Raw genomic sequence first — 14,534 nt, forward strand, 5'->3', positions numbered from 1 at the left:
TCCAACTCAACTGCCTAAAAGCATCATAAGACAGACTTGTCAAAATCCCAAAATTACCCTCAAAGTCAACCCTGGTCCACCTTGGTCAAAGTCGAAGTCAACAGTCCATGTTGACCTCAACTCGTCGAGTGCATCTAGCAACTTGTCGAGTTCCTACCGAGTCAAGAAGACCTGGTCAAACCCTAGCCAACTCGCCGAGTTGTTTCATCAACTTGCCGAGTTCACTTGATATCCAGAAGGTGGGGAAACCCAACCCGACTCGTCGAGTTCCTAGAGCAACTCGTCAAGTCCCCTTCCTTTTTGCTTGTTGTGATGATACACCAAATCCAGGGACCCCAGGGCTTAGATCTAAAACCCTAAGGTGTCTAGAAGGATAAAGTTTCCAACTTTACCTTCTATAACCGTTCCAAATGCTCCAAGGCTCTTAAAAAAGGTTGGAAAGTTCCAAAGGTTTTCCATATGGTCCGAAACTCTAGGGATATGAAATCCCTCCTTCCCAGAAAGGTTTCTATTCCTCAAAACATTCCAAAGATGGAGGATTTATGGACATGCATGTCCAATACATGTCCCTAGGTCAAAATGGCCAAAAAGAGGGAAACATGCCCTAAAACCCTTGCATGGTCTCCTTGCTCAACCAAAGGCCAGATCTAGCCCACCTTTGGACCATTTTGCTCTGGAGATTCATAAAGTTGCAAACTTTATGAATCCCTTGCATTCATTCAACAAGAAGGGTAGTAAATGAAGGGTTAACTCAAGATCTAGGCATATTCTTTAATAAAAATCGAGTCTTGAAGACTTACAACCGTCCACAAGATGATTAAGCTCAAGGATGGGTGCTTGGTTTGCTGGATCTTCTCAATATCTCCTTCTTTTTAAGCTTCAAAGGTCATTTTATCTCACAAAATGGAAGAGAATGGGGATTAGGGTTAGCACAGACGTTCTTAGGGTTTGGAGGCTGATGGTTGGTCAGCCTCAAGGTTCATAAGGAGATTATATAGGGTGCAAACCCTAAAATTAGGGTTTTATCATTACAGTGCCTACTCGTCGAGTCGGCCTTCCAACTCGTGGAGTAGGGTGTAGATTCCGCGTCCTTGAAATTCCCTCTACTCGACGAGTTGGACTCCCAACTCGCCGAGTCCACACACCAAAACCCTAAATCTTAATTAAATTAAGTAATACCTGGAACAGGTGTTATAATCAGAAGCCTATTGACCTTAGAAATCCATCACAAGCTCTGGAGTTCTTCGAACTCCAAGAGCATCCAAGGAAGGGACCAAAATCATACAACATGAAATTAAAATTTCATGAAGAAGAACAAGGGTCAAGATGAGAGCTTTATACCTCCAAAAAATCAAAATTTTGAAGAAGATGATGGATCCAAGCTGGTCTCTTGCTCCCTTGCACCAAAGTGATCTTCCATCATTCCTCAAGCTCCACCAAAATCCAAGAACAAGGTCTTCAATCAAGCAAAAAAGCTCTTAATTATCCATGGAGGCAAGGGTTTTGTGTTGAAGGGTTGGAGGCTGAAAAGGATGTCTAATCCTTGAGATTACGTGCTTAAATACTAAAGAAACCCTAAAAGATCATGGGATGAGCTGTAGCAACTGCCACATCATAGCATTCCTTTTGCCACATCGTGGCGGCCATCAGATGCCCGATTCATGCATTTGGCATGCCTTGTCGGGGTGCTCCATTCACCATGTCGTGGCACTAGGTTTTTCCCAAAAACCTTATCTTTGATCCCTCTAAGTCCCCAACTAATCCATCCTGGAAACCGGGTGTTACAATATGACTTAGTTTGATGTCCATGCATTTGGTGCAACCATTGAGAGCTTAGATTTAGAGATATTGGCATATTAAGATGTATTAATGGATAAAGTTGGAAACTTTATCCATCAAGACCTTGAGAAGGTTCAGATTTGAGCTTTGGAGATCACATGATTAAGAGTTAAGAGCTTAACCCATTAAGTCGTGAAAGTCTGGTTTCCACGATGTGGCAGTCTGCTTGCCACGACGTGGTGGTTGGTGTCACCACGACTATTTTGTTGTGCAGCTGCCACGACGTGGCGTATGGGAGGGTTGTCGTGTTTGACTTTGAACGTTGAACTTTTAAACAAGTTGGCTTTTGGTCAACTTGAGGGTTTTAGGGTATAGACTTAGTGGGTACTTCTATCTGATGTTAGGTGATTCATAGTACCGGTCTTTACTGTCTGATAGCTGTTGTGTTTGTCTGCTATTTGCGAGGTGAGCCTTCTCACTGTATTACCTATGCCATTGTGGTGCACATGCTAGACTAGCTGAGTCTTATTTGGTGATTGATGTTATGTGAGTTGCTGATAACTCTAGGACTGTTGACAGTCCTCATGGTTGTTGATAACCCATAGGGTTGCTGATAACCCATAGGACTGTTGAAAGTCTCAGGGTTGCTGATAACCCATAACTGTTTATTATGTTGTGATGTATGTGATATTTTGGGGAACTCACTAGGATTTATGCTTATAGTTGTGGATTAAATGTTTTTCAGGTACTTATCGGACTGCGAAGGCGTGACTGTATACACACATCAACAATTTTATGATTCAAGATTCCGCGTTATTTACCTTATAAATCTGATTTTGAATTATGGTTTATGAACAAATGGTTTGCCTTGAATGTAACCTTATAAAAATGGGTGTTTATTCTATTTTAAAAATGAAAATTTTGTTCTAGAATTTGGAACGTTACTGCCTGATATGTGCTAATTGTAGTATGTGTTTTAGAATCCTTGTATGATGTTATTGAACTGTTAATTGAACGCCATAAGGTTTGTACATAACTAGAATCTAATAGCCTTAGAATTTATGTTTTGGCCTTGTTACATGTTCCTTGCCTGGTTGTGGTTTTAAGGTAGATACACTTATTCAAATAACTATTTGATTCTGGATTGTGTACAACTGCTTATTCATGACGTATTTCCTCAGATGTTAGTTGAGGTTGTTCGACTTGCAGGTTTGTGGGAAGGGAAGAATCAAAGAGAGAGTCTATGAAGTGTAGTATTATACATATGGATATAAGTATGCATACGTTGCAGGAGTTTAGTGCAGTGATGCAAACTGACTTGGGAGTATTGCAACATATATGGATAGGTGTGGAAGTTAGTATTGGGCCCGTACTACTCAAAGCACACGATCCATCATTGGGTGAAGAAAATGTTACAGGAATACCAAGGAACTTTTAGGTAGGTATCCATAGTGTGGGTTAGCACTGTGCATTGATTTTGAATTGTTCCGGTCGTATTTTCAGATTCAGGATGGTGACATTTCGTGTTGGAGATTCAGGTGTGAGTAAGAGGGATGTCCGCGACATCATCGCTCCCAAGGTTTCGAGAATCATGTTAGAGGATTTTTCTGGTATGATCAACACAGTCAGGGATGGGTTGATTTCAGTGATGGACTCGCACTTTTGGACTCTGGGGCCGAGTTGGAGGCCGGTCGGCCATGGGCTCGTGAGGTCACCTTCAAGGAGTTTGATGCTTGTGGAGCTCCTCATTTCATGTGTATAAGGGAGCCTATCGGCATCATTTATTGGATCGCCGATATGGAGAGTGCCTTCCTTGCCAGCTTTTGTTCAACGAAGGCCAAGGTCAGATTCACAACATGTCTGATGCATGATGAAACGAGGGATTGGTGGCGCGAGATTATTCAGGGCCTCAAACTAGGTGCGGTCGATTATACGACCTGGGAGGATCTTGTTACCAGATATAAAAGAGAGTTCATTCTGACGATCGAGGTTTAGTAGTTGGCTCGAAAGTATCTGACTCTTGATCAGACTACAAAGACGGGGCTGAGATCACCTCCAAGTTCCAAGATAGATATAGAGATAGAGATAGAGAGAGAGAGAGAGAGTGTGTGAGAGAGAGAGAGAGATAGAGAGAGAACATTGCTTTGCCCACAATATGCGGCTACGGGGGAGATGAGGATGACTCGTTTACATGAGATGTTTAGGATGAAAATCTGGAAGTTCATGAGTATTTCTGATCATAAGACTCTTTCCGGTTTAGTGAAGGAAACCAGGGACAGAGAGTTGGCGTTGGAGAACTAGTAACGGAAGCGAAAGTAAGATCAGGTTCATGCATCAGTATCAGCAGTCAAGAAGACTAGATTGACTGACGTTCGGTCAGGAGATCAAGGAACTCATTGATTTTATTGAAGGTGTGGTGTGACACATTGGCGTGCTTTTCGTGCGCCGGTTTCTGTGTTTTTCAGATGCTGTCAGGAGTGTCACTATAGCTGGGAATATAGTTACAGGGAGTCGAGGGCATGGTTCTTTTGCAGTCATCCATGCCATGTTAGGTGTGATTGTCCACAGAGAGCGGGTGTGATGGTTTTGGATCCAACACCTTTATCTTGGTAGTTATCGGATGGACGTCATGGGACAGTTGGAGTCCCAAGAGCCAGGGCTTGAGTTATCAGTTCTTTAGTTTGTTCGGGTGCAACATTCATTGGTGTCATTAGTACGTTTCCATTTATATTTGTTGTTTTATTATAATCTTTGAGGATCTGTTGAATATTATTTAATTTTAATTGGTATGGATATGTATTGCATGATTATTTGTGGTTAGCTTTCTTCAATAGTATTGCATGATTATTTGGCTAATTTGGAGGTTATAAACTAACAACTAACTAGGAGGTCGTGAGTCCAATCCCAGGGAGAAGAGAATAGATAATTATTTGCCATTTCAAAAAAAAAGCTTTCTTGTAGTTGTGTGGATTGGTCCGAAATTTTGAATGGTTATGAAGTCATCGAAATCTAGATCATTCCAAGTGAGTTAGAATTTCTTTATCAGAAGGAAGGATTTCAAGGTTGTGGGTTGTCCCAAAGTTTTGTAGATTCAAGGATGGAGAGTAGCAGATTTAAACTATTATCGAGAAAGAAGCTCGTCTGAGGAATTTTGTTCATTAGACAATTTGTGACCAAAGAAGTATATGTCAACGATTTAGTGTTATCTTGTCCGGAAGAATGGAAGCGGCAGTGGCGACATAGGATAGGGTTAGTGATTAAGTTCAGATTGAGGGTTGTGTTAAGGGCCTCTCTGCCTGTGATTATTTGATCAAAGCTTTGGGGTTCGAAACACGATCCAAACACCTGATAGGGTTTAGTAGACTAGGGGACCGTATCGTGTCGGTATATGCTTGTTTATCCTTATGGTTTTAGATGAAAGACCATGGCTTACGCCATGGCGTTGTAGGAGTGTTGTAAGACTATGGTTTGGCCATAGCATTCACTTGGGTTGAAATAGACCCATTGGCTGAAATAGGCCATTGCAGGAGTGTTGTAAGACTACAGTTTGGCCATAACATTCACTTGGGTTGAAATAGAGCCATTGGCTAAAATAGGCCGTTGCAGGAGTGTTGTAAGACTACGGTTTGGCTGTATCATTCACTTGGGTTGAAATAGACTCGTTGGATGAAATAGGCTGTTGCAGGAGTGTTGTAAGACAACGTTTTGGTTGTAGCACTCACATGGGTTGAAATAGACCCTTTGGCTAAAATTGGTTGTTATTGGAGTGTTGTAAGACTACGGTTTGGACGTGGCATTCACTTGGGTTAAAATATACCTGTTGGCTGAAATAGGTCATTGTAGGGGTGATTGTAAGAGTACGATTTAGCCTGTAGCTGTCACTTAGGTAGAAACAGACCTGTTAGGTTGAAACAGACAAGTTATTATTTGTTTAGTTATTTCTATGATTAGACGAGAGGGATGTTAGAGATAAGTAGATGTGTAGACTAGTTTAGTCTATACTTGATTGGTTACATGTTAGGAATTTCACACTTTCTTCTATATGTGAAGTTTTTGGCGGCGACGGTTGGCCGTGGATTATGTTATTTGCTTATCAGTAGGAGACTTGAGACTGGAGAAATCTTGGATGGATCGAATCTATATGTTTTGGTCGGCATGGTTAATGTATGGAATGACTTCGTCTGCCAAAAAGTTAAGCAAGGTCTAGTAGTCTTCGGCCTATGATTAAGGAATTAGTTCCTCTTGATGTTTGCAGTTGTTTTGGTCGTTCTTTTCTTTCATGTGTTTTTCGCTAAGGATTGAATCGACATCTATTTCAGAAGAAGGTCATTTGTTTAGAGTATTATTACAGCACTATAGTGGGATGGGAATTAGATTGGTGGACATTTTTCAGGAATGGAGTTTGCGTCTGTTCATGGATACCTTTTGATTGTTAATTGAAAACCTTAGAAAAATAGAGTTGTGTTAGCTCATGCATATATGATTGGGCTTGGAAAACCCACAAGAGAATCTGACGGTGTTTAAGGAGTAATGGGTAAGGACAAATTTCGAGGAAGAAATCTAATTTAAGTGGGGGGGGGGGGAGTTGTAACACCCGTTTTCCCGATTTGACCATTTAAAGACTTATAGATTTCAAAGATGAGGTTTTTGGGAAAAACATCAAGCCACGGTGTGGTAGGATGATGACCACGACGTGGCCATGATACATAATGAAGACGCGTGTCTGGCTCGGTGTCACAACATGGAAAGATGATGGCCACGGCATGGTAGCTGTTGTAGCTCATGCCTAAGATTTTAGGATTTCTCCCATATTTAAAGAACTTAACTGTTGGATTACGGCATTCTCTTCAGCCCCTATTCCCTCTTTTCGAAGCCTTAGCCTTCCTTCCATGGTTGTGAGTCTGGTAGCTTGATTTTGAGCTTTCTTTCATGTTTTTGTGAAGCTTGAGGAAAAAGGAACTCCATCTCGATTCAAGTAAGCAAAGATCTAGCTTAGATCCATCAGCTTCTTCAGATTCCTGAGTCATTCGAGGTATAAAGCTTGTATCTTGACCTTTGTTCTCTTTGATACAAGATTATGCTCTTTATGGGTGGTTTTGGTCCCTTTCATGAATGCTCTTGGAGTTTGACGAACTCCACAGCTTATTATGGCACTTTCAAGGCTCTTGGACTTATGTGGCGTAAGAAAAAGGTCCAAGTTTGGATTATCTTAAGTCCATGCACAAGGACTTGGCCTTTCAAGGACTTAATGAACTTAGGGTTGTAGATCTTGCTTTGTGTTGATGTATTAATGGGTAAAGTTGGAAAATATATCTATTAATTTAATGAAAAGAACTAGATCTGATGTTGCAGGCTTTGATTCGTATGGATTAAGCTCTTAATGAAGATAAGGGAATTCTGCCGGAAACCATGACGCGGCCAAGGAAGGCCCACAACGTGGTGGTGCTCAACATCTCGAATTTATTGTTTTGTCTTGGCCACGACATGGTAAAGAGCTCACCATGGTATGGTGGCTGTTGACCGTTAACTGTTGATCATTGACTTTTGACTAGTTTGACCTTGGGTCAAACTTGAAGGATTTAGTTTGTTGATTGAGGATTTATCTTTATTTGGTGTTAGTCGGTTTGTGGGATTGATCGGTGCAAGGAGTGAGAGTGTTGTTGAGCTTCTATGGTTTTGTGATTCAGGTGAGTCTTCTCACTATGCCACATATGACATTGTATATCCTTTGTATGATAGGATATCGGTCTTGATAAAGTACATGTATGCTAGTTGACTAGGATAACTCCTTGTTATGTATGTGTAGTATGGGACACTTGGCGTCATGGTATGATAGACTGGTAGGGTCTTACATGTTGATTTTATAATACGGTTAAGTGTCATGATTGGTTAAAGTAATGATAATATTGGTTGATCGTTGAGTAGATACCCTAGTGGCTGTATGTAGTTTAATTTGGATAGCTTGAGGACTCTTGGTCTAAAAGCTTATTTCATGGTGTTTTTTTGATTTATTGCTCTCGGGTAGGATTATTTGTTCGACTGTCTATTTGATTCCCGACTACATATAACTATGTATTCACGAGGCGGTTGTCAATATTAGCACTGGCCCCGGTATGGATATGGACAAGAATGGAATGAAAGAGCAGAATGAAGCCCCTAGCAAGATGTGTAGTGGAAAGAGTGCCAGTGGACGATACATATTATGATTATGTGTGTTGTATGCATGTTGAAAAGAGAGTTGGCAGATGGACGCTAAAGCCGAGAAATTTGTTTATATACATTGTATGTATGGTGGATTATGTGGTATACTAGTGAACTCACTAATCTTTATGCTTATAGTTGTGGATTAAATGTTTTGCAAGTTGTTTGTGAGAAGAACACGACAAAACTGTACCCTCGCATCGAAGATATTGGTTTCTGCTGTTTTGAAATTCAACTCTGTTTATCTTATGGTTTTCAAACAAATGGATGCCACTTAATGATTTTAAGTAAGGGTTTTAATTGGTTAACTTGTCTTAAGTGAAAAATGTCTTTTTTAATTTGGGGGCGTTACAAAAAACACTATATGGTGAAACATACTCACCTCCCAATCACTTCTAACTACCTTGATTTGCTTGTTGAGCTGATTCTCAACTTCATTTTTATACAAAATGGATTTGTCAATTGCTTCATCTCTACTCTCAATAATATATATATATATATATATATATATATATATATATATATATATTTCATGCTATCATCAATGAACATGATAAAGTATTTATTCTCACCTATATTCGGAATCGATTTTAAATCACACACATCAATGTAAATTAAATCAATAGGTTTGGTTTTTCTTTCAACCGCCTGGAAGGATGATCTAGTAAGTTTGGCTTCAACACACGTGGGACATTTGTGATTTGATTCAATATCAAATTTTGGTATGTAATTTAGTTTAGCTAAATTATGAATATAATTTTAATTTAGATGTCCTAAATGGCCATGCCAAACATTTGAGAACTCAAGAATATAAGTAGAACTAGTACTTGCTTCATTCATTTTGTTTTTCACCGTTACATTCATTTGGAACATGTCATTCATGGCATAACCTTTCCCTGCAAACATACCACTTTTGGATAAAGCAAAATTGTCCAACTCAAACACAAGTTTAAAACCAAACTTATTCAACAACCATCCCGATACAAGATTCTTACGAAGCTTTGGGTCAAACAAAAGATCCTTAAGTGTCAATTCTTCCACCAATGTCATTTTAAGAACAACATCTCCAACACCCTTGATGCTCGCGGTGCTATTTCTCTTATGGTTGTGTTATATGTTGATGTAGATCAAGCGAGAATCCCAAAACTACATAAAACATAATGTATGATGCTATCAACAAGGATCTTGTTTTTTTTTTTTGTATTAATAGTTACAAAATATTTGAGCTTTTAGTTTATAAAATCATAAAAACCAACTTGTAATATTTGTAAGTTAGAATAATTTGGATGTAGCTTGCTACTTTAACAAATCGAATACCACAAGAAAGGTTGGACATCCTGCACATTAAATATACAACAACACTACATTTCTTTAAATCATTATCATTTTATAAACCATACCAACCGTCAATTGTCATCATAATTCCATAGTTAATAATTAGCATTAACTATAAATTATAGATGTTAATAAGGGTATATCTTTACTTGAAAGCAACAGAAGAAAGGCTATGAATTGTAATGAAACTTAACATCTACTTATCTTAATCTTATTTGTTCTTTTGTTGGGGATGAGATATAATCTTTTTATATTTTTCATGGTAAACAAGATGTTGAATCCATCTTTTTTGAATATCTTGTATAATCCTACTTTTTTCAAAGGTGAACATATGATGTTTTTACTTTTTTTCCATTTCAGTACTGTACATTGTAGGTTTACTGAAATTTGAGAACAATTTGTGTTTATCATTTGACGAGATATATTTTGATAAATGAGCAATAGTATATCTTACCATTGAGTAGGTTTCATTCTAGTTACTTAAATGGGTTGAATACAAAAAATATCAACTAAATTAGTGAAAAATCTTTATGGTCAACAATCAGATAAATCAATGACAACTTTTTATGGTCACTAATTAGATAAAAAGTTGATGACTTTCTATGGTCACAAATGTTTGGTTATGAGGATCTATGGCCACAAATGTACACAACGGAAACAATAAATAAATTAACCTCATAAACCAAAAGACGGATCCAAGTTCATCCATATCTAATGCAACCAAACATAAACATAATAAACTAGAAAACATACCCTTGTAGTCATTTGAAACCTTCTTGGATCTTGATAGAGAGTGGATTGCTAACAGTCTAAAGTAGAACTCTTATTCTAGATCGCACCCAAGAAATAAATCAACAACTATGACATCTACAGATTTGATGAACACGTTGAACACCAAAACCCGAATCAAGAATCTCTACCTACGCACCGTGTAGCATTGGTTACGCACCGTGTAGGAGTGGCTATGCATCGTGTAACATACGAAATCACGAAGATGAGAGAAGGTAGAGCAAGCACCGAAATTAGGGCTAAAACATCAAATCAAAATACAATTATGTGCTTCTCTATTTATAAACGAGGCTTAGAATAATTACTTGGTCACTAAGTAATTATCTTAAAGATCTGAATTTCAAATCTTTACACTTTAAACCCCTTAAGTCTACACGTTTCTCATTAATTAATTAAACCGTTATTTAATTAACAAACTAGACCCCAATAAAACTCTCATGTCATTAGTTGGTTATTTTGGTCCTCACGTGTAACTCAAAAGGAACCTACGATTAATAGTAATATTACCAACTGTTGTGACTGTAAATACTATTTCCATCAACAAATTGGGTAAATCAGTGATGACTATTCATTGTCACCAATTACGTAAACATATGACGACTTATAGTCACTAATTAGGTAAAACAGTGACTCATCACAAATATAGTGACCATTATATTTTAGTCACTATTAGTGATAAATTATATATTTTGGTCACTAATTGGATTAGTAACGGGTCTAGTGACGAAAAGTGATCACCAATATTTTGTTCGCCGAATCATTTAATGACTACATAGATAGTGTTTTTTTTTGTTGAAAAGCTCTTTTTGAGCACTTGTCTCTACGGGCGGGCATACATTTACGTCTATATGTTATTGCAGACTGTTTGTTTTTTTGAAGACCGCAGATGTCAAAACGTATGCACGTCATCTACTCTAAAAAGACATGGCCCAAAGTCGGCGAACGAAAAGATATTTCTCGTAGACATATTTTAAGCAAATAATAATGATTATATTCTTTTATATATTATTAAGGATCCTTCACTTTTTTTTATATTAATTATGTGCAAATTAAAACCATCTCTTTTATAATACAATTGAATTATTATTATTATTATTTTAAAATCAACAAGATTTCTATATTAGATTATATTTTTCGTTTGTTTCTTGTGTTTAATATATGTGGTAATATATATTTAAATATATATGTGAAAATTATAATAAACACCAATTGTGAGGATTATAATAAACACAAATTAATATAATGTTTTTTTTGGGTAATTATAAAATGTTTTTTTTTTAAATTGCATGTTTCGTACTTCATAATTTTATAAAGGAAGAGGGTTTGAGTGATAAGTTCTTTTTTTAATACGAGCAATCTAATGCGTTGTTTCGAATTATATATAATGAATACTTTTAAAAATTGTTATTACAATTGAATAAGTTATATTTCAGTTGTAAATTATAATTATTTAAATTTCAGTGTTAAAATACTATTTTAAGTTTAAAAAATCAATTTATTTATATTTTAATTTATTAGAGTGCATATGTTAAATTTCAGCAAATATAATCCACATATTATAAATTGTAAACTACAATTATCAAAATTCCAGAACTTACCTTATATCTCTAAAAAAACAAACATCACCTTAATTACAACATTATATTTGTATTTGTAATCTAGCCCAACGGTATCAGGTGGTGTCCTCCCTCTTTGAGGTCGATGGTTCAAGTCCCGTGGTGGACATAGGTGAAATTAGGTGTTATTTTAGGAGTAGATTATAATATTTGTATTTGTCGGTTAAAAAAACTAAGTAGCAGTTTTCTTGGTTATGACTTATATTTATTTTTAATAAATAAAGTTAAATACTCCTTCCGTCCCATATTAATAGTCCACGTTTCCTTTTTGATTTGTCCAAAAATAATTGTCTACTTCTAAAAATAAATATGTCTTTTATCATAATATCCCTCATTATTAGTTAAATTAACATAAAATTAAATGCAACTACCATATAATTAAATGCAAGAGAATGGCAAGACTGTCATTTTATTTAATAAAGTTAACGGTAATTAATGTTTTTTTAAACTGTGTGTTTTTTGTTTGTGGACTATTATTTTGGCACGCAGGGAGTATATTATTAAAATGAAAAAATATCAAAATGTCTCTCATTCACGCTGTGGCTATATATACATAAATTACAGAACAAAAATGATCAACGGAGGACTCACACAACAAGAGCTTGATTGTCTCCGATCCCCATTTCCATTACCATCATCACCAACTGTTCATCCCTTTGCCAACAGCCACCACCGTTCCTCTGTGTAAAAGTTTATCATGTTATCATCAAACTCTTACAGAATGAAGCATGATCATGGTCTTCTCTCTCTGTCCAGAAACAGCTCCAGCAAAATAACCCCATCAAATTACATCACCTGCACGTTATTTGTAATCGATCCGATTTCCATCAACGACAACAAACCCCTTGTCGGAAAAAGTTCTCCTCTATCATACAGCCGTTTATCCAGAACCCGCTCTGGAATCTCCACACTTATACGCTCGCTTCTAACTTTCATATCAATCCCTGCAATCATTCCCGCCTTCCGGTGGCTAAGCTTACCGACCCAGCTGTCACCAACGCCGTCGCTCGGCCGAAAAGTCACCGGGACGTTGTTTGGTAACCGCAGAGGACATGTCAGCTTTGCGGTGCAATATGATCCACGGTCCGCACCTGTTCTGATCATTGAACTGGCGGTGTCCACGGCGGCGCTCGTTAAGGAGATGTCCTCAGGGCATGTAAGGATCACGCTTGAGTGCGAGAAACAGCAACACTCCGGGTTGTCTAGTCGTCGGGGAGACTCTAAGCTGTTCAACGAACCCACATGGACGATGTATTGTAACGGAAGGAATTATGGATACGCATCGTCAAGGGCGTGCTCGGACTCCGACTGGCACACACTGAGCACGGTGCAGAGAGTCTCAGTAGGAGCTGGTGTTCTACCGGTGTTGGAAGGCAGCAGAAAAAGCAGCGCCGGAGGAAGTTGCGGAGAGTCGGAGGGCGAGTTCCTGTACATGAGAGCGAGGTTTCAGCGAGTCGTTGGGAGTCGTGACTCGGAAGCTTATTATATGATGAACATGGATGGAAACAGAGGGCCTGAATTCAGTATATATTTACTTAGAGTATAATTTAATATTTAGTATAATTTGATGGCTGTTGTGTTTCTGTGATACATGTTATTTACTTTTTCTCATGTACTTGTCTTATTGTCTAGCATTAGAGAGGTAAGAATTCTTATAAAAATCTATAGGTGAAATCTCACTCGAAGCCATTATTAGACTTGTATTGAGGGATGCTTAGGGGTAGCATTTACCCTTTTTTTTTTTTACATGTAATTCTGTTTGCATTTTGCTATTTTTTACATGAAATCTCACTCGAAGCCATTATTAGACTTGTCTTATTGTCTAGCATTAGAGAGGTAAGAATTCTGTTTGCATTTTGCTATTTTTCATTATATACAATTTAGTCCTAAATTTACATATGTTCTCATTTTATTCCAATTTGGTCCTTGATTTCTATAGTTTATGATTTATGTTTGTTAAATTAACCATAAAAAAATGTCACGTTGCAGCTTGCAAATACTAGCATTTATTTTGCTTGACCATTCCTCTTTCTCCTACTCTCACTGGTTTATCCACCAACCCTGCCCCCGATTATGAGAGAGAGAGAGAGGTCACCGTCACCGTCCCGGCGTCACCGATTGTCAGTGAGGGTGATAGTGGAGCTGAGGTCGGTAGGTTATGATGACAATGGTTATAACTTGTCAAACTATTATATAAATTCTTTACCGATAACGATGGTAGCTAATAACCGGGTTACTCAAAGCTAATAACTGGGTTACTCAACCTTCTTAATGGAAACTGATGTAACTATTCATATTACCTTATCATATGCACTAAAAGCCACATATGAAGTGTAGTTGAAATTATGTTGCAGAAACAAATATTGGCTCAGAGATAAAAAAAAGGGGGAAAACAACTAGTATCACATGGGAAATACTATTTTTGTCTAACGTCTATCAGATACATTTTATTGTACAATAACTTCTCTTTATTTTATTGTACAATAACTTCTCTTTATTTTTTGAAATGGTAACCTAATAAGTTTTGAAATTAGGTTTTGTTGGAAATTTTATCATTGAATAACAAAACAAAATTCAACATATTATGTTATGATCCAACACCGAATCACAACATTTGTTATGATTCAATGATACAAAATCTTGAAATTGTAAACATACCTAAAGACATAAAGATTGGTACTGTCTATTTTTAGAGAAAAAGAACATTAATTTTGGAGTATTTAGTTTTCTATTTTATATAAAAAAAAAAGTATATTTTATATAAAAAAAGTATAATTTGTAAAAAAAAAAAATGCTTTTTTGAACAAAAAAAAC

The 14,534-nt window shown here is 37.1% G+C and overlaps 1 pseudogene; it reads left to right on the plus strand.

Moving 5' to 3' along the window:
* Positions 1–12,310: 12,310 nt before the first annotated feature.
* LOC145138402 (protein MIZU-KUSSEI 1 pseudogene) lies at positions 12,311–13,531 on the plus strand (annotated as a pseudogene).
* The last annotated feature ends 1,003 nt before the right edge of the window (positions 13,532–14,534 follow it).

This window comes from Lactuca virosa, chromosome 9, assembly GCF_052849685.1.
Source record: "Lactuca virosa cultivar CGN04683 chromosome 9, Lactuca_virosa_CGN04683_v6, whole genome shotgun sequence".
NCBI lineage: Eukaryota > Viridiplantae > Streptophyta > Magnoliopsida > Asterales > Asteraceae > Lactuca > Lactuca virosa.